Source organism: Thalassophryne amazonica, chromosome 23, assembly GCF_902500255.1.
Source record: "Thalassophryne amazonica chromosome 23, fThaAma1.1, whole genome shotgun sequence".
In the NCBI taxonomy this organism is placed as follows: domain Eukaryota; kingdom Metazoa; phylum Chordata; class Actinopteri; order Batrachoidiformes; family Batrachoididae; genus Thalassophryne; species Thalassophryne amazonica.
The window spans coordinates 21,844,192-21,865,284 of NC_047125.1; the positions used below are offsets into that span (position 1 = coordinate 21,844,192).

The 21,093-nt window shown below is 40.1% G+C and overlaps 1 protein-coding gene and 1 long non-coding RNA gene across 2 annotated transcripts in view; one reads left to right on the plus strand and one right to left on the minus strand.

The window, feature by feature from the left end:
- sema4f (sema domain, immunoglobulin domain (Ig), transmembrane domain (TM) and short cytoplasmic domain, (semaphorin) 4F) overlaps positions 1 to 21,093 on the plus strand; it is a 79,670-nt gene that overhangs the window by 6,717 nt on the left and 51,860 nt on the right. The gene's annotated exons all lie outside the window — the stretch shown is intronic.
- On the minus strand, positions 20,598 to 20,881 carry LOC117504662. The gene is made up of 2 exons (XR_004558869.1): positions 20,822 to 20,881; positions 20,598 to 20,758 (listed from the first exon to the last, which is right to left on the minus strand). It is a non-coding gene; the product is annotated as an uncharacterized LOC117504662 (long non-coding RNA).

A 21,093-nucleotide genomic window follows, 5' to 3' on the forward strand; every position in this document is an offset into this window, starting at 1 on the left:
GGACCCTGGTGCCAAGAAGTGAGAAAAGGAATATTGGAAGGAATATTGCGTTGTCATTTTCTCGTGTGAAAATTCAACCCCATCATGCAAAAAGTCTGAATTTGCATCTCAAGTCAGCCACCTACACGAGCTCTGTTTTACATTCATCAGCAACATTTTTTAACACACAGTCATTTATTTTATTCATAATGTATGGTCTGTGAAGCTTTGACATTGTTGGCGAATGACATTAGCAATGCATATTGCGCCCATGATATCTGTCAATGGTCAGCCCACATAAGCACTTCTATGACTGCAGCTTGTCAGAGTAAAGGTCACACCAAGTCAGATGTTAAAGGTCACACACACAGTTGACGCAAGCACATTTCCTGGATAATTCATACTGGGAATTCCTGTGGGCTTTTTCTTGAAATACCAATTCTCCAACTCTTGTTCTGATTCCTTGCCCACTTTGTGTCTCGCTACACCTTGTTCCACTGCTGACAGTCGTTTGCACACATGCTGCCAAAAGGTTAAGTGGGATGCTGATATTCACTTCCCTGTTCTTTTCCTCCTCCATTCATTCCTCCTTCTCGCCTGGTCTTCATTTTTCACAGCATCAATGGGGCAAACAGTTTAAGAGTCACTACAACAAATAAATACAGCATGCAAATGAAATAAAACAGCTTTGAAACAAACATTCACTTAATCCTACGGATAATTGATTATAAATAAACACATGCAGGAATTCAGGAGATGTTAAGTACAGTTCAAATTAACACCTGACACAAGGATCCAAGAACTGCCATCATTATAACTCAATGAAATAATATTAATGAGCTCATTATAAGTTGCAGAAAATAGATTTAAGTTTTACTTTAAAAGACACCAGAATTTGTCTGATTTCAGCAGGACATTTGTTTGCAGATTGCAAAGCATGCGGCGGCACATAAGGCTCTGCAAACTGTAAGACATAAAGGCATAATGCTATATCACAATTTATTAATTCATTTTCTAAACCTACTTATTCCAGTTAAGAGTCATGGGGTGCCGATCTCAGTAGTCATTGTGCAGCCTGGACAGGCTGTCAGTGTAGACACATATAGACTGACAAACACTTTCACACTTGTATTCACACCTATGGTCAATGTAGAGTCACTGATTCACCATGTAGAGTCACTGATTCACCTAACCTGCATACCTTTGGCAATGAGAAGAACCCAAAGCATCCAGAGGGAACCCAGGCAACCAAAGGGAGAACATGCAAAGTCCACACTGAAAGGACCAGGTCGGACACAAACGTTTGACCTTCTTCCTGTGAGGAAATAGTCCTAACCACTAAGTCACCATGCTGTCCCATGTCATAATTTGTATGATTTAAAAACAGGGAAATTTGATCTCAGTTGTATGCATTGGCAGTAAAGTTCGGCTGTTGTGATCAAATTGACATGTAATAGCACTCGTGGGAATAAAGCCAGTAAGGACTAAGGCAATGTGACATTTGACCCCAGTGACGTTGACCTTCACCCAAATGATTGATCTCTGGCTGACCTTGCCAGGGAAATTCTGGAATCTACCTAACTGCGCCACATTTGGTCCAAATAGAGATGAAGATAAGATTCCATGATGATGACCTTTGCAAAAAATGAATTATTACAGTCATTTTGGGGTCAGCCTTCATTGTTAGTTTGTTAGAAATCAGCAAAAAGGACCTTAGAGGAAGAGGCCAACAAACACAACCTCTCCCCAGTGATTGACCTTGGCAAATTTTATCGGACTGGCAAAAATTCTGGAACCCACCTCCCATTGTGTGCCACGTTTGGTGCATATTCGTGATAAATGGGATATTGACCTTTGAACCTAATAACTTTTGTCAAAACAAACCCATTAAAAACAATTCTGGGGTCAACCTTCATCCACTTGCCAAGTTTGGTGGATCTCAGCCACAGGACCTGAGATACGTGAGGGAACAAACAGTAAAGCATTGCTGAAACATACAGTATGATTCGTTAAAAGTCTTGCAGCTTCACTTTGAACACTCTATGCACAAACGTATGAAGCAGTTTCTTCGAACAAGATAGGTTGGATCTTTGAAATATTTTGCAAATTAAAACTCATTCTTGGTTATTTCTCTAATGTGCAGATCAAAGGGCAAGGTTTGCTTTTAAACTCCTTCTTTGTAACTTTGTGAGGGAGCGTTTGCGTTCAGTATTCCTGCAAGGCTTTAGAGGAAATGATTGCGGTGCACAGCTCGAGCATGTATCATGAACTCATTGGGATTCACTCCTGCTTCCTCTTCTACACTCTTTCCTGACTCACCTTCTTTTGCCAAAAAGTTTAATTTCACTCCAAACAGTGGCGTAGGCAGGCCTCACCCTTACTAATACTCTGAATAAAAATTCACACTTGCAAAAAGTTTTGTTTGGTGTGATTTCATCTTGTGTTCGATGCCCACATATTTCCTGTCTGAGATGTCACGCTGTTCAATATTGTTTGCCCGTCATCAATCTTATAAATCAGTATTGATCACCTTGCTCCTCAGTTCAAGGTGAAACAAAGGAGAACAAGAACAAAGAGAAAGCACACTAGTTAATATTTACTGACCATTGATACATTTGTATTAAAATGAAAAGGTTGAATGAAAAGGAATCCAGGAGAGGAGGGGATTAAGTTAAAGTTAAAAAAGGGAAAGAAAGTGACAAAATTAATGTGATAAATGTAGATAGAAAATATGACTGGTAAAATGAAATAATGTGCATAATCAATCAACTCTGATCTTATCTTTGACCTACTATAATAACAACAGGGCATTTTATATGTAGACCCTCATTTCTTTGAGTCACACACTGACACACCTGTAAATGCTGCTTTTAGAACCACAGTCACACAGTAAACACAGTGTTAGCATTTTAAAGAGGGTCTTCTTTACTTACCACATTACACTGTCAGCCATTATTCCTTGGTTGCTTGAGAGTTGATTGATGACTCTACTGCATATTTCCACAGTAAGCTTAAATTATTGATCATAATTTCTTCTAGGTTATGTCGGCCCCATGATTATATCACACGTATGTATACATCATATACGCACGTATATGATGCTTGTTTCCAGGACAGCTCTGTCATGGTGCTGTGGAGCACTTCAACCCAGTGTTTTCATAAAAAAAGATCATTGCAGATGGGTGGTGTTCCTATGACAACACCACTTCCAAAAATGTTTGAGGGTCAGGTCACTTCTGTTCTGCAGGGTACACTTGTTTCACGGGTATTTGGTGCCACCAGCTTTTGTGGATTTATTGACCTGTAAACGTGTCGACCCTGAATATAAGACAACCCCATTTTTTCAGATGTATTAAAAACCCTCATCATCTAATACTTGAAACAATGTGGTATTTTGTTGTTTACACCATCTGATGATTTTTAACTGTTTGTTAGTTTCATTTGTGCAGCCCACTGAACTGCAATGTGCTCTAGGGCCATAAGGTGCAGTCGAGAAGTTTACACGGGAACTCTAAATTGTTCACACATTGCAGTCACACTGAAAAGGTCTTTGTGAGTCTGTGTATGTTGACTGACTGATTATCAATTGATCACTGGAATGTGGAAGCATGTATCTTAATTCCATTTCCATGTTATATACAGTATTTGTTTAAAATTTCACTTTATATAAGGAAACATCATATTCAGCACACAGCATGTTTACTCAACAACCTCTTCCATAGCTGAAGACTGATTCACAATTCTAATAATCAAATGGCCACTCTTGGACACTATTTCAGATGTTTTTGTGCTTATATGTAGGAATCCAGTGCAATATGAAAATAAAAAATACATGTACAGGAATGTTATGTCATATTATCTTACATTGTTTAGATGGTGGCCACCTCATTTTGCAATAAATGTCACATCAGCACTGCACCGGCAGAAGCGACAAGTCAGCTTGTTCCACATTTGTGCCTGCTGGCATTTTTTTTAATTACCTTCAATGAAAGGTAGACCGTGGAGGAACACATTCTGTGAAATGTGCAGAGTATAAGTGCTGCGAAATAACCTGCAAATTTCAGTTTTACTGTTTTTTTAATTAATTAATTACTTTTTTTTTTACAGCAACAATAATGAAAAAGAATTCGCATTTTTTAACCTGGATGCACTTTGTCACAGAATATCAACAACAGTAGTGAAAATTATGAAAATAAATTAATATTTTGAATTCACATCATCAGTTTTACAGAGGATCAGTCTTTAAGAAATACAAACAGGGTGGTAAATCTGTCTGGAGGAAGCAGTTCTCAAAAACTGAGTGACCGTGCAAAAGTGAGGGGAACCATCAAGACACCCAGGCACTTCTGTGGCTGTGATTGGAGAAGATGTGCTAGAGTGCAACATTTGTCTGTGGCTTCACGAGTATTGCAACTTGGAGTGGCCCAAAAAAGATGGGAAATTTTAGCTATAGCTTGCCAGAAGGTAAGTGAGCTAGATTTGATCTATTGTCGGAAAATTCTTCCTCGTGTGACTCCACCATTACACTATGACTGCAACAGACAAACTTTGCGCTGTGCAGTTTCTTCAGTCACTGGTATCTTGGTGGCTTCCCTCACTAGTCTCCTTGCACGATCACTCACTTTTTGAAAAGGGCCTTTTCTGGACTGTCTTAATTCCTTTTTGTTGTGTTCAAGTCGAGTGTACGTACATTGTGTGCCTGCCAACGTTAGACACGCCTGATTATTGCACCATTATAAATGGCAAAAGTTACACTCAACTTCAGACCAACGTTTTGTCGGTCTCTGGTGCAATTACTCTTTCCTGCCTTACAAAAACAATCCTCCAGCACTGCATCTGGTCACACCTCATTTTAAGATCAACACATCCGTGAGTGCACAGACGAGCGCAAGATCTCTGACTATTTAAACAACACAGGTGTTGCATGTATGAGCAGGTGGTTAATGCGCTTGGTTTCAGTTCAGAAGGTTCCGGGTTCAAATCCCACCCCTGCCACATTTCTCCATGTAATGTGGAGTTGCGTCAGGAAGGGCATCCGGCGTAAAACTTGTGCCAATTCAACATGCAGATCCACCTTGGACTTGCTGTGGCGACCCCAAGTGCAAACAAGGGAGCAGCCGAAGGGACTTACTATAGGTGTTGCATGTATAAATGCAAAACACAGCATTTGTGTTGCACTGTGCACTGTGGCGTGCAGGGCACAGTGCACTGCATGCACTCTGCGCTTTGCACTGTGCGCTGCTGCATGCAGAAAAAGGCGGAAGCTGAAAAAGTTGAATTGGTCTGATGAGAAACTTGGATAATTAACATACACTTAGTCGCTGTGAAATTCCACCTTTGAGGAGAACTTGGCAATCAGGTTGAGCTGCTCTGGCTCACTGCTGTAAACACAAATGTTCTGCCAAACTAGTTTGTAGAGAAAATAGAGACACGCGGGCGACGTTATTTAGCTCATTCGGGAGTCTGTCTGCAGTTCATCAGGACTGATCAGCACTCTGTCATACAGGTAACACACCTGGCTGTAAAATGAGCATAGTGACACACGCACAAACCCACACACTTGCTTTGCCTTCAAAGAGAAGCTGAGTAATAGGTGTTCTAACGAAAAAGGACACACTGATTTGACTGTGTGCTGTCGGCTGTAATGAATCCAGAGATCTATTTCCTCTCTGCATATTGCTCTCGTTCTGTCTTTGGCAGCCAAGTAAATCAAACCATGTTTCACTCCCCGTGTGTGTGTGTGTGTGTGTGTGTGTGTGTGTGTTCTGGCACGATGACAACAATGAGGCCTGTTGTTTCCTTACACACACATACACACAAGTTTGACAGTAAAAGCTGCTCTGCTGCTCCTCTGTTGTGTGTATTGATTGTTGGCATTTTCCGCCGTAGCGATCACGTAGTGAAGTTTTGTGTGTGTGTGTGTGTGTGTGTGTGTGTGTGTGTGTGTGTGTGTGTGTGTGTGTGTGTGTGTGTGCCAACAATAACACGTGTTGCACCAATCTGAATTTTTTTCCTTCTACTCTAATTTGTGGTATCAGCAGCTCCAGGGCGGGGCTTAATGGGGCTACAGCTCTCCAAAGAATTCCAGAATCCTCGCCGTAAACACAAAGTAGGAAAAGATTTGATTTGCTATTGAAAATTGTTGCAGCATAGATTTCTCAGTACCACACCATTCTGCAGCAAATCTGATTGCACTTCCAGTGTGCATAGCTCCCATTAGATGATGTTTATGTGCTGCACCGGGATCAACAAATTCATGCCGTTCATATCCTCTAAAATACTCTGTTGTTTTGTTGTTAAGGCCCACGTGTAGAGGTAGCACATGTAAGGGAATGTTTTCAGGCCTGTATTTTGTGTTTGATGGTTGTGAACATGATAACTGGGATTGGATCCATTTTTGGACCAAATTTGGTGGAATGACTGGGGGTTCATCAAGGAGAAAATGATTCGATTTTCATTAGTGTTATTTGAAATTGATTGATTCAGATGTGAACCTTAGAATTGAGCGTCAAAATTTGGTCCCAATGCTTATGGAATATTTAGATTTCTATTGTGACAAAACTGGTTGCTGCATCCACACCACTTCAGGACTTAAAGTCCAAGCAGATGTCGTAAGTGGAGCAGAGTGGGGCCTGATAGGGACTTGGTTGGACTTGGTTGGTTGGGAACACCAGGAGCATGGTTCTCCAGCATAAAACCCGGGCTAAATCCCTGTGTTAAACTGTACCGGATCTGATGTGGCAACTCTAAGCGACAGGGGGCAACCGAAAGGAGCAAACATCAAAGGTTGGTGGAGATACACCTATGGTTACTGTTAAACAATATATGAAGTCATTAATCACCTTTTGATATGTCATCTAACCTTGGGTGACCTTCATGGGATGAGGTAACTGGGAACTTTAGATAAATGTTGAAATTGGATATGTCCATTTGAATGCTGACATTTAGAATGCATCTAACCTGGATTGATCTGAGAAATTTGGACACATATTGATTTGGGATGCATCATTTGGGATACATCTTGCAGGGATGTTTCCATTTGGGATGAGTCCAACTTGAAAATTTGGACAGACATCAAACTGAGATGTGCCTAACAGAAATTTGGGCACACACCTAACTGGGATGCATCAGCCTTGGAAGTTTGGACCAATGACCATCTGGACTGAGTACATTTTGGATGTGTTGAACTGGGAAATCTGGACATGGCTCTACATGGGATGCATCCACTTAAGATGACACCATTCCTTCCATTTCTCCCTATTTGGACCGAGTCATTATTATCCCCCTGCATATTGATCTTCTGCTTCATTATGTAATTTCAATTTGGTGTTCACGTCCTGGAAAGAAAATGAGAGCAGCACCAGGATTCTTAATGGCAGGAAGCAGGCGGGAGCAAACACAAAGGGAAACCTGTCAGCGCCCCTGCAAACACACAAATAAATACACACTCTTCCTGTTCCTGATCTGTTTTAAAGCGCTTATCGTTTCGACTTTAAAAAGTTTCGAGGTATGAAAATGTGTTTTCTGCGTGTGCGCACAGTTCTGTGCTTTTATGTGCATGTAGTGTATTAATGTGTTCAAACTTCTCATTAAATCTGCACTCCCTTCTCCCCCCCCCCGCCTCCTCCTCGTCTCCCTTTTATTGTGGTTTCTTTTAATTGGCGTCTGAGGGTGGTAATTACAGGGAGTGAGTGAGTGTGGGACACGAGGAAGGAGGGGGAGGAGAAACAGAGGATGAGGTGGAGGAAAGAAAGATTGTGATGAAGAGTCACAGTGGAGATGAGAAAATAGTGGAAACAATTTTACCATCTCAGTTATTGGCAGCTATCAAGAACTTCTGATGTACTTCTTTTTTACTTAGACAATCACTGCATATACGAGGGTAGGCTGAAAAGTTCTAAGGCTCACTATAATGCAGTTAATGCATTACTCCTTCATGGGGAGCCTTAGAACTTGTCAGCCTACCCTCGTATATAAATGGCAAATATTCTTCTCTTGCAATATGATTTTATAATGGATTTGAATTTTTATCTCCACCAAAATGGTAAATTTCACCTTTCAATTAGCTACTGTTTAGCAGGACCCACCCCCCTCCAACATTTTACACAGTTTTTACAAACTCAGCACTTTTTTTTAATTGAATCTGCATAACTTGGTGGAAGTACGAAACATTACAAGAAAAATATAGAATATATAATATTCTAAACATTGCAAGGTTGTGTTTTGGTTTGTATGTTAGCCAAGTTCTGTACTCCTGTGAGTACTCATTTAATTAATTCATTGCTTATAAAAGTAGAATCAGAGCCACGTGGATTAAGGAAAACTGTAATGTTGCTGTGAAGTAAAAAACAAGTAATCAAAAAGGAATCAAGCATTTTTAATGATTTTGTTTATAAAATGAGGGTGGACTTTGTTTGCACTTTTTTGTGCCCTCATTTTATTCCTTTTAAAGTATTGCTCTTTTGCTCAGCAAAGCACAGACTTCAGGATTTGTTTGTCCTTAATTTCATTAATTTATTTATTGCTCACCAAAGGTCACCATGTGATCCCTGCTGTGGCAGCATACGTACACTTGGATGGGAACTTGGGTAGATTGAGGTGTAATTCCAGAAGCATCATGTTTCAGTCATGCTTTTATTTTAATTAAAATATTTCAGTGTATATCAAGGTAATTTGCCAGATGTCGACCAGGAGACAACACAGTTGCTTGTATAATCTGAATGAACGGTCATAACACTGTTGTTATTGCTTACGCAGTGTTCATTAATTTTTGTGATTGAGCTGACAGAATTCGGATGCACTTAGTAATAAAACAAACGCTGTAACCCAACTGCTTCCTGTTCGATTTTACTTATCCTGAAGTGGCACACCTCTCCAAGTCTTCAGTGTCACACTCTTCCGTAGTTTCTCCTAGACACGTAATCTTGTCCAAATGCACAGACAGGTAGCATTGCCTGTCAATCTCATGAAAGCAGCACCTTTTAGGACTGTGGCATTTTGGGGGGCTTCTAACATTACACTCTGTCACCTTATTTCTTGGCTGCTTGAGAGTTGTTTGATGACTCTGCTGAATTTATTACTAAGAGCTTAAAGGTTGCATTAGAACTTCTACTTTGCTTGTTAACTCATGATGTGCACTCTTTCCAGTGAGTGCGTCTGTAAATGAGGCAGAGGGGTGCATCGCTTCAGTCCTGGAGGGGCACATTTCAGGAGGTTTTGGCACCACCACTATACTACACTGACTCACACAGGGGACTCTGAATAGACAACACCATTAATTCAGATCTGTTTTCAAGAAAATAAAACACCATACTATATTCAGAAATATATATACTGTATATGAATTTCCTAGACTGCAGCAGTTCTCCAAGCTATCTTAAGGAATGAATATGTGGCTTGTTTAAAATGAAGCCTGCTAAACTTGATTGTGAAAATCATGTATTCTTTTTATCGGGTGATGTCAGGCATCTTTCTGTTTTGGGATTTTACTAAAAAATGTAATTGTAACATTCTATATTGGTGTGTGATTAGCTCCACACAGATTTCCTCAGAAAATTATGGAAATGACTAATGACTGCAGCATCACTTCAGGCTTTATATAGATGTAAAATGTAAAAAAAAAAAAAAAAAAAAAAAAATCCAGTGGTTAGAAGGAAAAAGGGAAGCAACTGAAGGTGCAGATTTTCTTGAGGGAGTAACATGTTAAATGAGATACAGTAGCTGCCCCTCATCTCCTACTTTGTGGTGCATTGTTGAAAGCCAGCCGTGCTGTAAGGATACATTAATGCTGATCCACATTATCATAATTGAGGTGTCTTCTGAGGCTGCATGTGTGTTTTGTGTGGATGTCCTGGGGGAATACAGTGAGAGGGGGTCTTTAGAGCCAGACAGACTCCATGCTTTCATCTCTTGGCTTAACTCTACAATGGAAGATAGTCTCCTTAAAATGTCTATACTTGTGTGTTAGTGCATCACCAAGGCATGGAAAAAAAGCCCCCTAAAAGCATTATCAAATTCATCTACAAGCCATGTTGACATTATGAATCATTGCACAAGTGCTTCAGAGCCAGAGGCCATACAGTATGAATACATTAAGACTTTATTACACATGGAACCTTATTAAAGGGCGTGCTGATCAAAGTTCAGAGCTGTTGAGAAAAGGGGTGGAAGTTGGATGAATGTAATTTTGAATTAGTGTAATTCATTTAAACCTATTAACGTAATAAAAGTTCATTGCTGACAGTCAACCTTTAACAAATAAAGGTGAGAAAGGTTGACTGTCAGCAATGAACTTCTGGATTTACCGATCAATCTAAAATCTTACCATCTTTTCTCAAACTGAGTTTTCAGTTCAGTAGATTAATTTAGCCTCAAGCAGCTCTCACACCTGGCTGAACTCAGTACAGAGTTCTCCTAGCTGATGTCCCTGCATGGCTTCTGGTACTTGACATGGCTTGATCAAGTCTGAAAAGGTCGGTTAATGTTGTGAGCTCAGTTGGACTTCAGGCTGCCGTGGCCAAAGTCAACGTTGAGTCAGTGCAACTCGGTGTCCAGTTTTCACGCAAAGTAGAGGAAAAAATTCACCCAAGATACCAAGAGTTTATGAAGAGTTTGCCCTGAGTGTAAAATGCTTGGAGCCTACCTTTAGCCATTTTACAGGCAAACGTGAGCCGATTGCTGGTAAGGCTGAGCTTAAGGAAAAAATCTTTTTCCGAGCTGTACTGAGTGGTGTGCCTGCTTGCAAGGACTCCCTGCCAAAAGTGAGACCTGCTTGGTGAAATCAACCAAATGTGCATGGAGTTGTAACAGTTGCTATAGTATGAAACAATGCCAAGCTGGTGAGAGAGCTGCTTTAGTGTTGGCTTGCTGTCAATTATGAGTGACCACCAATGGTACAGCAATGAAAAAAAAATCCCCTGAAGTCCCCAAACAGACAGATTTCACTGGCCAGATGGACCAATCTGATGAAAAATTTGAAAAACTGTAAGATGAATGACTCTGTCAACACTACTTTGAGTGTTCCAGGTTCTTGTCACAGGCGCTTCTTCATAAATGTGCAACTACCAAACAGCACTCCCAGTGTCCATTTAATATAAAGACATGCAGCGTTATCTCGCCACAACTCGGGCAAAGCAGCCCAACTTGGTGATGCTCAGGCAATTTTTCCAGCAAGGCATCATTCTACCATTGTTTGTAGTTACTGTAGATTTCATTATGACATCATTACGGCAGCGTTTTAGACAATCTCATCAACTTAAGTGCTTTAATGTAATAGTCCTTTTGTCCACATGGGGCCTAATGAAAATTGCAGATTGCATTGGTTACATGGTGACTTGTATCTCACAAGGGTGAGATCACAGATACAGGCATTACTCTGATTGGTTGTCTGTGTATCCAAGAGCGTCCAGGGGCAGTTTTGTCTGTGCCCAGTGGTACTGGTCCCTGGAAATAAAACATGAACGTAGGGGTACGAGACACATTATCAAGATTACTGTGCAAGTGCATATATGAGTACATGCAAAAGACAAACTAGATTACGAGCTGGCACACTGAAATATACAGTAGTGTTCAGAATAATAGTAGTGCTATGTGACTAAAAAGATTAATCCAGGTTTTGAGTATATTTCTTATTGTTACATGGGAAACAAGGTGCCAGTAGATTCAGTAGATTCTCACAAATCCAACAAGACCAAGCATTCATGATATGCACACTCTTGAGGCTATGAAATTGGGCTATTAGTAAAAAAAAGTAGAAAAAGGGGTGTTCACAATAATAGTAGCATCTGCTGTTGACGCTACAAACTCAATCTATTATGTTCAAACTGCTTTTTTATCAATCCTGTGAATCACTAAACTAGTATTTAGTTGTACGACCACAGTTTTTCATGATTTCTTAATGTCTGCGAGGCATTAATTTTGTTGGTTTGGAACCAAGATTTTGCTCGTTTACTAGTGTGCTTGGGGTCATTGTCTTGTTGAAACACCCATTTCAAGGGTATGTTCTCTTCAGCATAAGGCAACATGACCTCTTCAAGTATTTTGACATATCCAAACTGATCCATGATACCTGGTATGTGATATATAGGCCCAACACCATAGTAGGAGAAACATGCCCATATCATGATGCTTGCACCACCATGCTTCACTGTCTTCACTGTGAACTGTGGCTTGAATGCAGAGTTTGGGGCTCATCTCACAAACTGTCTGCGGCCCTTGGACCCCAAAAGAACAATTTTACTCTCATCAGTCCACAAAATATTCCTCCATTTCTCTTTAGGCCAGTTGATGTGTTCTTTGGCAAATTGTAACCTCTTCTGCACATGTCTTTTATTTAACTTTGCGGGGGATTCTTGCAAATAAATTAGCTTCACACAGGCATCTTCTGACTGTCACAGCACTTAAAGGTAACTCCAGACTGTCTTTGATCATCCTGGAGCTCATCAATGGGTGAGCCTTTGCCATTCTGGTTATTCTTCTATCCAGTTTGATGATTGTTTTCCGTTTTCTTCCACGCATCTCTGGTTTTTTTTTTGTCCATTTTAAAGCATTGGAGATCATTGTAGATGAACAGCCTATAATTTTTTGCACCTGTGTATAAGTTTTCCCCTCTCCAATCAACTTTTTAATGAAACTACACTGTTCTTCTGAACAATGTCTTGAACATCCCATTTTCCTCAGGCTTTCAAAGAGAAAAGCATGTTCAACAGGTGCTGGCTTCATCCTTAAATAGGGGACACCTGATTCACACCTGTTTGTTCCACAAAACTGACGAGCTCACTGACTGAATGCCACACTACTATTATTGTGAACACCCCCTTTTCTACTTTTTTTTTTTACTAATAGCCCAATTTCATAGCCTTAAGAGTGTGCATATCATGAATGCTTGGTCTTGTTGGATTTGTGAGAATCAATTGAATCTACTGGTACCTTGTTTCCCATGTAACAATAACAAATATACTCAAAACCTGGATTAATTTTTTTAGTCATATAGCACTACTATTATTCTGAACACTACTGTACTATACTCTTTATTTTAAAAGTGACCTTAGTCTAAACTGAGGTTTATGAATTGTGTGAGCGAGAAAACACTTTTACAAATTGGAACTTTGTGCACGATTAAACAAATGCCTCAAGCCTAATTAAAAAGTGGTTAATGGAGGCCTTCAGCTATTGAACTAATAGGCTCTTGACTGAATCACAATCTTTTAAAGCCATCATTTGTTCCTGGACTTGTGTCTGTTATAGTGTCGACTCTGCCTAATAAGGAATTAAAAGGAATTACTTCACAAAAGAGACTAAGAGGTGATGTGGATTTATCCTAACCAAACGTGGGTTAGGTCAGGTACGCGTATGTGTTTGTGTATTTGCCTATTGTGCGATTAATGGGGGATTTAGAGGTGTGACGACTGCTAATAAGCTTTTAGTTTAATGTGAATTACTTTGGTAATTAGTAATTCGTTTTTTCAAAGGTGTGTGTATGTGTGCGGGTTCTTACTCAGTTGGTTGGCGGTTACCTTACAGATACCGACGAGGTGTTTATGTTCTGCTGGCATTCGATTGAGCGAGTTAATAGGAGTCAGACTCCTGCAAAAGTGTTCACACCCACCTTCGCATTGGCAGGATGTGCTGTGTGTGTTTACGAGCCGAGGAAATGTGTCAGCCGACCTACTGTAGTTGCACACGTAACAGAGTTGCTTAGCTCTGATAAGCCTCCAATGCAGCTAAATTCTTAACTTTATTAATGGCCTAGTAATAATAAAAAGTGGAGATAAGACCATGTATCAAGGTTTGGGTGGGTTCCAATTGAAGCAAAAATCACTGAATTGAAAATTTTCTAGATAAGTGGAGTTGGATGTAGGTGACACGGTGGCTTAGTGGTTAGCACTGTCGCTTCACAGTGAGACTTCCATAGTGGGGCTTTCTTTGTGGATTTTCGCATGTTCTCCCCGTTTGTGTGAGTTCTCTCTCTTGGTGCTTTATCTTCCTCCCACTTTGAAAGACATGCAGGTTAGGTGAATTCATGACTCAAAGTGAGAGTGTGAATGAGTTGATCTGTCTAAATGTGCTGGCAGCCTGTCTAGGGTCTGCCTATAGCCTCTCGCCCACTGACTGCTGGTATAGGTTCCAGGTCTGTTTGATCTTTAACTGGAATAAGTAGGTTTAGAGAATGGATGGATGGAATTGGGTATTTCTGGTCTCCAGAAGTGATCAGTTCCTTGATTTTTTTTTTTTTTGCTGATTTTTGTGGCTCTGTGTGGTGGGAAAGTGTCAAAATCCTCCAGTAACATTTATTTCTCTGGGTCTTCTGCCTTTGAGATGGAGAAATATCTGGGAAAAGCTTATGGAGTCATGAGGTTGCTGGACATAGGTGTTTGGCCACATGCCGATGTGTTTGCAGGGGAATGAAGGTCTAAGTCTTTTGGGTCCTGGTGCTTTCTGTCTGTCTGTATGGTTGTGAGATTTGGGCACTAACCATTTACCTATGATTGGATGTATTTGGTACTTTGGAAGATCCTTGGGTACCACTGTAGTGAAAGACACAGAGCATCACTTGAACTGTGAGAGCCATGTGGTGTGCTTATCTGAGCATGATCCAACAGGTGGTCATCTCAGTGTTGAGGACTATAGCAAATGGAAAAGGCCGGGATTTCATATTTCACCTAGATGTGACAAATCTTTCAAGATGTGGTCAGACTGCTGTAGCAGTCAGAGGTGTCGGCTTTCAGATAATGTCCTCTGTGACAGATAATCAAACATAAGACATATATACACTTTTAATGAGTGCAATGTCATATTTGCAAGATTCGTGGAAATGCAAAACAGAGCTGAAACGTCGAATGATGACGTCTCTGCAGGGAATTCATTTTCATAGTTATTTCAGCTTCATGCAGATTGCAGGAGAATGCTTCAAGCCCATATTTGACATGGAACATACTGACATGACATTTCAATCAATCAATCAATCAATCAATTTTATTTATATAGCGCCAAATCACAACAAACAGTTGCCCCAAGGCGCTTTGTATTGTAAGGCAAGGCCATACAATAATTACGTAAAAACCCCAATGGTCAAAACGACCCCCTGCGACAGTGGGAAGGAAAAACTCCCTTTTAACAGGAAGAAACCTCCAGCAGAACCAGGCTCAGGGAGGGGCAGTCTTCTGCTGGGACTGGTTGGGGCTGAGGGAGAGAACCAGGAAAAAGACATGCTGTGGAGGGGAGCAGAGATCAGTTACTAATGATTAAATGCAGAGTGGTGCATACAGAGCAAAATTTCACACCACATGACATCTTTACATAGTCCTACACTCATAAAACTCATCCAAACTACAATTATGTGCATCATGTTATTTGTATATCACAACAAATACTGATGATAATAATAATGTGGATTGCTCTGCAGGAATAAGATGTAGTTTGCATTCCTGATATCATCTGCTGTCTTTTTACCAAAACGAGCAGTATTTTGGGAAAAAAGGTATGTTTTTATGCCTGCTTGTTGGTGCATAAACACCCGCACTATACGTTTAACATCATGGCTGCTTTCGTACAGCGTGTGCCAGTGTTTGCATTCCCATGTGTGCATCTTAGCATGGAAATGTCTGTGTTGCTTAATTACAAGCTGACTCCAATGTTTCCCATGAGTCAGGATTTTGCCCAAGCACACACTGGCACAAAAAGTACACACGCACTTCCTTTGGTGGCAGTGGCACTTAAAGGTCATACAAGATGCTCCCCTTGTTTTCTAACTGTCCTTTCAAACATTAATAATATAGTAGAAGGAAATCAGGTTAACAATGCATATGAGGGTTAATTGATTTGTTTTTGCAGTAAAGAAAAATTACAATTAATACTTGGAAAATAACATTGTGTAGAGCTTTTTGGAGTAAACAGTTTTTCTTTGCATATGATTTCAGTTGAGTTTGTTAAACTTTAGCCTGTGAGTTTGTAGTCAAACATAAGACATCTAAGAAACAACAAAAATACAAATCTCAAAATAAGAAATGTAAATTGGCCGCACTATACAATTTACTGTCATTTTATTCTGTGCAGTGCAAACATTTTGGGCATTATAGTGTTTAATGTCACGTCTTCATCACTGGATTAATAGAACATTTAAATCAAAATGTCCAAACATTCTGATTTCAAATTCATGAAAGAAATAAAACAATTAGCAAATTTGAAATCTCATGAGAAAAACAAAATACCACACTGCAAAAAATAAATAAATAAATAAATAACAGAACAACAACCCATTGCGGGATGATAATGATGATGATGATGATGATAACAACAACATAAACAAAACAGTTGAAGATGATTGTTCAAAAATAAAATCATTGTCCAAACCCAATTATAATTCTTATACATTGCAGGACAACATCTGAAAAATTATATAGCACTCCCACATAAAAAATAACATAGTTTTGCAGAAAAAAAATGGTCAGACATTATACACATTAATATTTATTTATAAATACTGAGATAATTTTTCATTAGTTGTCAAAGGCTTAAGGCACTGCCAATGTCCTTTTATAAACTGGAGTAGTCCCATAATTTGCAGTGAATATTAAAGCAAAAATGGATAGTACAAATACTATAAAATTACTGTATATCCCCTGAAAATAAATGTTGGCCTATTTTGCAGGTAATGACCAAGCAAGCAAGGTATGATACCTCAGCAAGACAGCTAGCATAGCTAGCTAGCATAGATATCTCGTAAAAGACACTGAAATCATATATTCAGAAAATATGTGTTCTTGGATATCACTAGACTGCTGTTCAGTTATTAATTATATTAACTGATGTACTACATTGTTGTTGTAGTACAAAATAAATGTGTTTGTTTGATATTTAGCTTCACACTGATTGTTTTTTTAGAAGCTATCTACACATCCATGCACTTCAGTGAAAGAACATGGGAATAGGTATTTAGAAAGTGGATAGAATTTCACTTTTTGTTGCTGTCTTGTTTTGTAATGATTCCACGAAACAGTCTTGTTGTTAAAAATCAGTCACCATATATAATGTCAAGCATTTGTTGCTACAAAATGCTAACTTCAGCTATACAGTATATCCACAGGTTGTAGCTTACAGTTCACACAGCGTCAAGAAACAACGTTTGAGCGGTTGGCGTGTCGGGGAATGAGGGAGGGATGAGATAACAGAGACAGAGATGCAGGACTACTTAATTATTCACTCCTAACCTTTTTACTGTCTGCTATTTTAGCTGATCAGATTAGACGAGCTTGAACGGCACGGTGATGCGTTTGTGTGCCATCAGATGAGCCGGGCATGCTGAGTTCTGCAGCATTAAACCAACAATGTGGATTTAACATCAGCATTTCTGAAATGTGTTACATTGGATTATAGCGCATGATTATGTGAGTTTATGTTTTTTGTCTTGTGCTTAGTGTTTGTTTTATTGTTTGCCGACAGCTTGCCAATAGGCAAATCCATTCATTATGGAGCAGACCATGCTGTTACTACTTAGCAGAGCCGTGTGCAACTCATTAATTTCAACAAGATCCAAATATCAGTTGAGCTCATTAGTGATTGGAAATTATTTTAATGACCCATATTATTTCTGTTTCCAAATGTAACACAACAGTCGATACGGTTAAAACGTGAGTGCCATTTTCTTCAAAACATAGGGAGAACCTGTAGTCATGGCATAGCTTTTCTTTATTGGCTGAAATCATACAAAATCCTTTCTGCTGGGTTGTGTGTTTGAATGTGTTTTGAATGTGTGTGAATTTCATTTTTTTTTTTTTAAATAACAAAATAAAGATAGATTGTAGAAACGGTCTGTCTCTCATGGACCTCGTTCGTTTTCACTCATGCTTGAAATCATACAAAATTCTTTCTGCGTGGTTGTGTGTATAGCTGTGTTATTTGAGTTTACAAAGTAACCACTGTGAAACAATCAGCAAATAATGATTTACTTCATTTCATACAGAAATTGTTGTCTTTCATGGACACCATTATTTTTCATTCGCAGTTAAAATCAAAGTCCTTTCTGTTTGGTTATACGGTGATATGACTGTGTTCGTTTGAGTTTTTGAAACCTTCCACTGTGATTTGGTGGGACACGCAGGTACAGCATTCAACACATATACTGTACACAGAGAGAAATGGAAAGAAATAGTTTTTGTTTTTTTTTAAATCTGTGCTTACCCATCAAAATCACACAGACTCCTGGACAAGTCATCTTTATCCCTTTATTAAAACTGCATTTTGGAGGCCTGCAAATGCGTGTTTCCCACTAAACTTGTTCCTGGATTTGGAGCACTTACATACAACCCTGATAGCATCTAATCCAGTTCCATTTCCAGGCAGTAGTCTGTCCCATTTCCAGGCAGTAGTCTGTCCCACAGCTGTCACACAAAAACAAAAAAAGTGGATCAGCAGGTTGGGATGCAGCTTAAAAGCCCTTTCAGGAACAAAGCTTTAGTTGTTAGGTCAACCGTACCCACACACACACACTTTGTATTTGCCAGGAGTGAGCTACTCATTAATCTTGATTTGCTTGGAGTAAACTGGCCAAACACACACACACGCACACACACATGCACACACAGCCAACCAGGCAGGCACAAAAAAAAATCAGCCGTCGTGTGTTTTCTGTGTCAACAAACACCCCCTTCTCATGTTCTGGGTCATGTGACATATTTTTGTGGCGCCCCTCCCTTCAGGTGTTCCAATGTACAGGTGCAACCACATCTGAGCGTGTGCGAAGCAGAAACAAACAAACGCAGACAGGGCGGCACCAGGCTTTCAGCGCTTTGTTTTTCACACTCGCCTTTTGCATGTGCAACTTGTTATTCAACAGCACACATTGTTTTTCTTCAAACAAGAAGACCTGATGCATTTTTTTGTCATTTTTTTTTTTTCTGAATTGAGAAGTTTTCTGAGTTGAGAAGAGTCTACCTCAACCCCCCGCCTTGATGTCCTAGGACTCATAGCCACATCTTCCCTACCTGCGCTCAGCTTTGTAAAGCCTGATGACATGCACAGTAACTCCAGGCAAACCTGGTGTTTGCTCTGTTCCTGACTTTGCTGAATTTCCACAGCAGATTCTGCATTAAGATTTGGCACAAGTTTTACGCTGGATGCTTTTCCTGATGCAGCTCCATGGAGATGCGGCTCCAAGGAGTGCTACATGTAGCGGAGCAGATAAGTATGATTTTCGGCCAGAATTGTTCACTTGGTGATACAAGCATCAGATCTGGCATAAATATTCTTCAGAAATCAGCGTTTGAGAAAAAAGTGATGGCCATTTGAAAATCCAATATGGCAGCCAGGTAGAGGTCAATGAAGAATTACACAGGGGTCATAATTTAAAAATGCTTCAATCATATTAAAAAGTATAACACATTATTTGTCTGATCATAAATATTCCAAAAAGGTATAGTTTGGACTATCTATGACTGAATGTTATGAAGTTACGGAGTAAAAACAGCAAGAATGGTGACAAATGTGAGTTTCAGTTTGTACAGGAGTCAAAGGTTCAGTCATAGATAGTCCAAACTATACCTTTTTGGAGTATTTGTGTTCAGACACATAATGTGGTGTAGCTTTCAAAATGATTCAAGCAATTTTAAATTTTGACTCCTGTGTAATTCTTCATTGACCCCCTGCCTGGCTGCCATATTGGATTTTCAAGTGGCCAGCACTTTTTTCTGAAACACTGATTTCTGAAGAATATTTATGCCAAATCTGATGCTTATATCACCATGTGAAGGATTGTTTCAATTATCTGTTGCACAAATGGAGAAACATGCAAAGCAAACGCCCAATCAAGTCCTAATCAGGTCCACTTCTGAGATCTGATGGGATCACAGGTGCACAGAGCTGGAATGAATATTGAATGATGGGTTGCGCTGATCTTGCTGCCTCGAGATGAGCATGAGGCGGCTGAGATGCGCGAAAGTCCAGCCAATACTCTGGAAAATTATTTGCACACTTTTGTCTGGAGGATGAATGGATATCAAGATAGAGGGGAATAAAACATTATCTCATTGCTCGAAGAAAATGAAAGTCAATGTGGAAAAAGGTAAAAGATGAGAAACTGTCACCTCCTGTCGACTGATGGCGGCATGCGAGGAGGAGTAATGAAAAGAAGAGTTGCTTCTCTCTTGCTGTGTGACCTGCTCTGTTCCTCCCTTTGGATTTAATCATCCAGACAGTTGGTTCGATCCATTCCGGGGGGGATTCTTCATCAGCAGGCATTAATCGGTGTGACAGGGGTTTATGAAATCGGGGTGACCACCCCTGCCCTGACTGGGAGGCGGCTGGAGGGAAAGTCGCACAGCGGCGACGGCCAGGACACAAAAAGACACACAGATTTATGCAACTTTAAGAAAGCGTCTTTTTTTTTTTTTTTTTTGATTGGGTGCAGTTGCAGTGACGTAAAGGAAATCTGATGCGTCACAGAGGTTGGCTGTTGTGTGTTTGGAAGGTCAACATCAATTTTATGCACAGTGGAAGCGAGAGCTTTCCATGTCAATATTATCTGACTGTGTGTTGTGTGTGTGTGTGTGTGGCTGAAAAAGGCAGGAACATGCTTTGTATCGTCTCTTGTATATGCATCTATTTTCGTGCACTTTTGTGTGTGCTTTCTCTCTGATACGCTGTCCTCACACATGAATGGCTGATGTTTAGTGCTGATTATGTAACAACACAGCAGTGCGCCAGCGTTCTGTCCTCTCACTGGGTCTCCTCAGGCTACGGCAGGACGCCTGGAGACTTAACATTTCAATGCTTTATAAAGTCTCCTCTTGCTGCTGCTCCTAACCTCTTTTACCCGGCTGCAGGAGGCGGCACGTTGACGTGTACGTACGTCACCTGTGCTGACTCATGCTTCTTTGTGCAGAGCAGTGAGGGCAGAGGACCAATCAGGGAAAAGGAACAACATCAGCCGCACCAGGAAAGTGACTATACAGCAGGGGTGGGCAGCGAGGGCCGAGACACTGCAGGTTTTCCTTGCAACCAATCACCTCAACAGGTGGGTTGCTGATGAGCTTCTCCCCTGAACATAAACACCTGATTGTCAGTGACATCACCTACAGAGACACCTGATCATGAATGAAATCACCTGCTGAGGTGATTGGT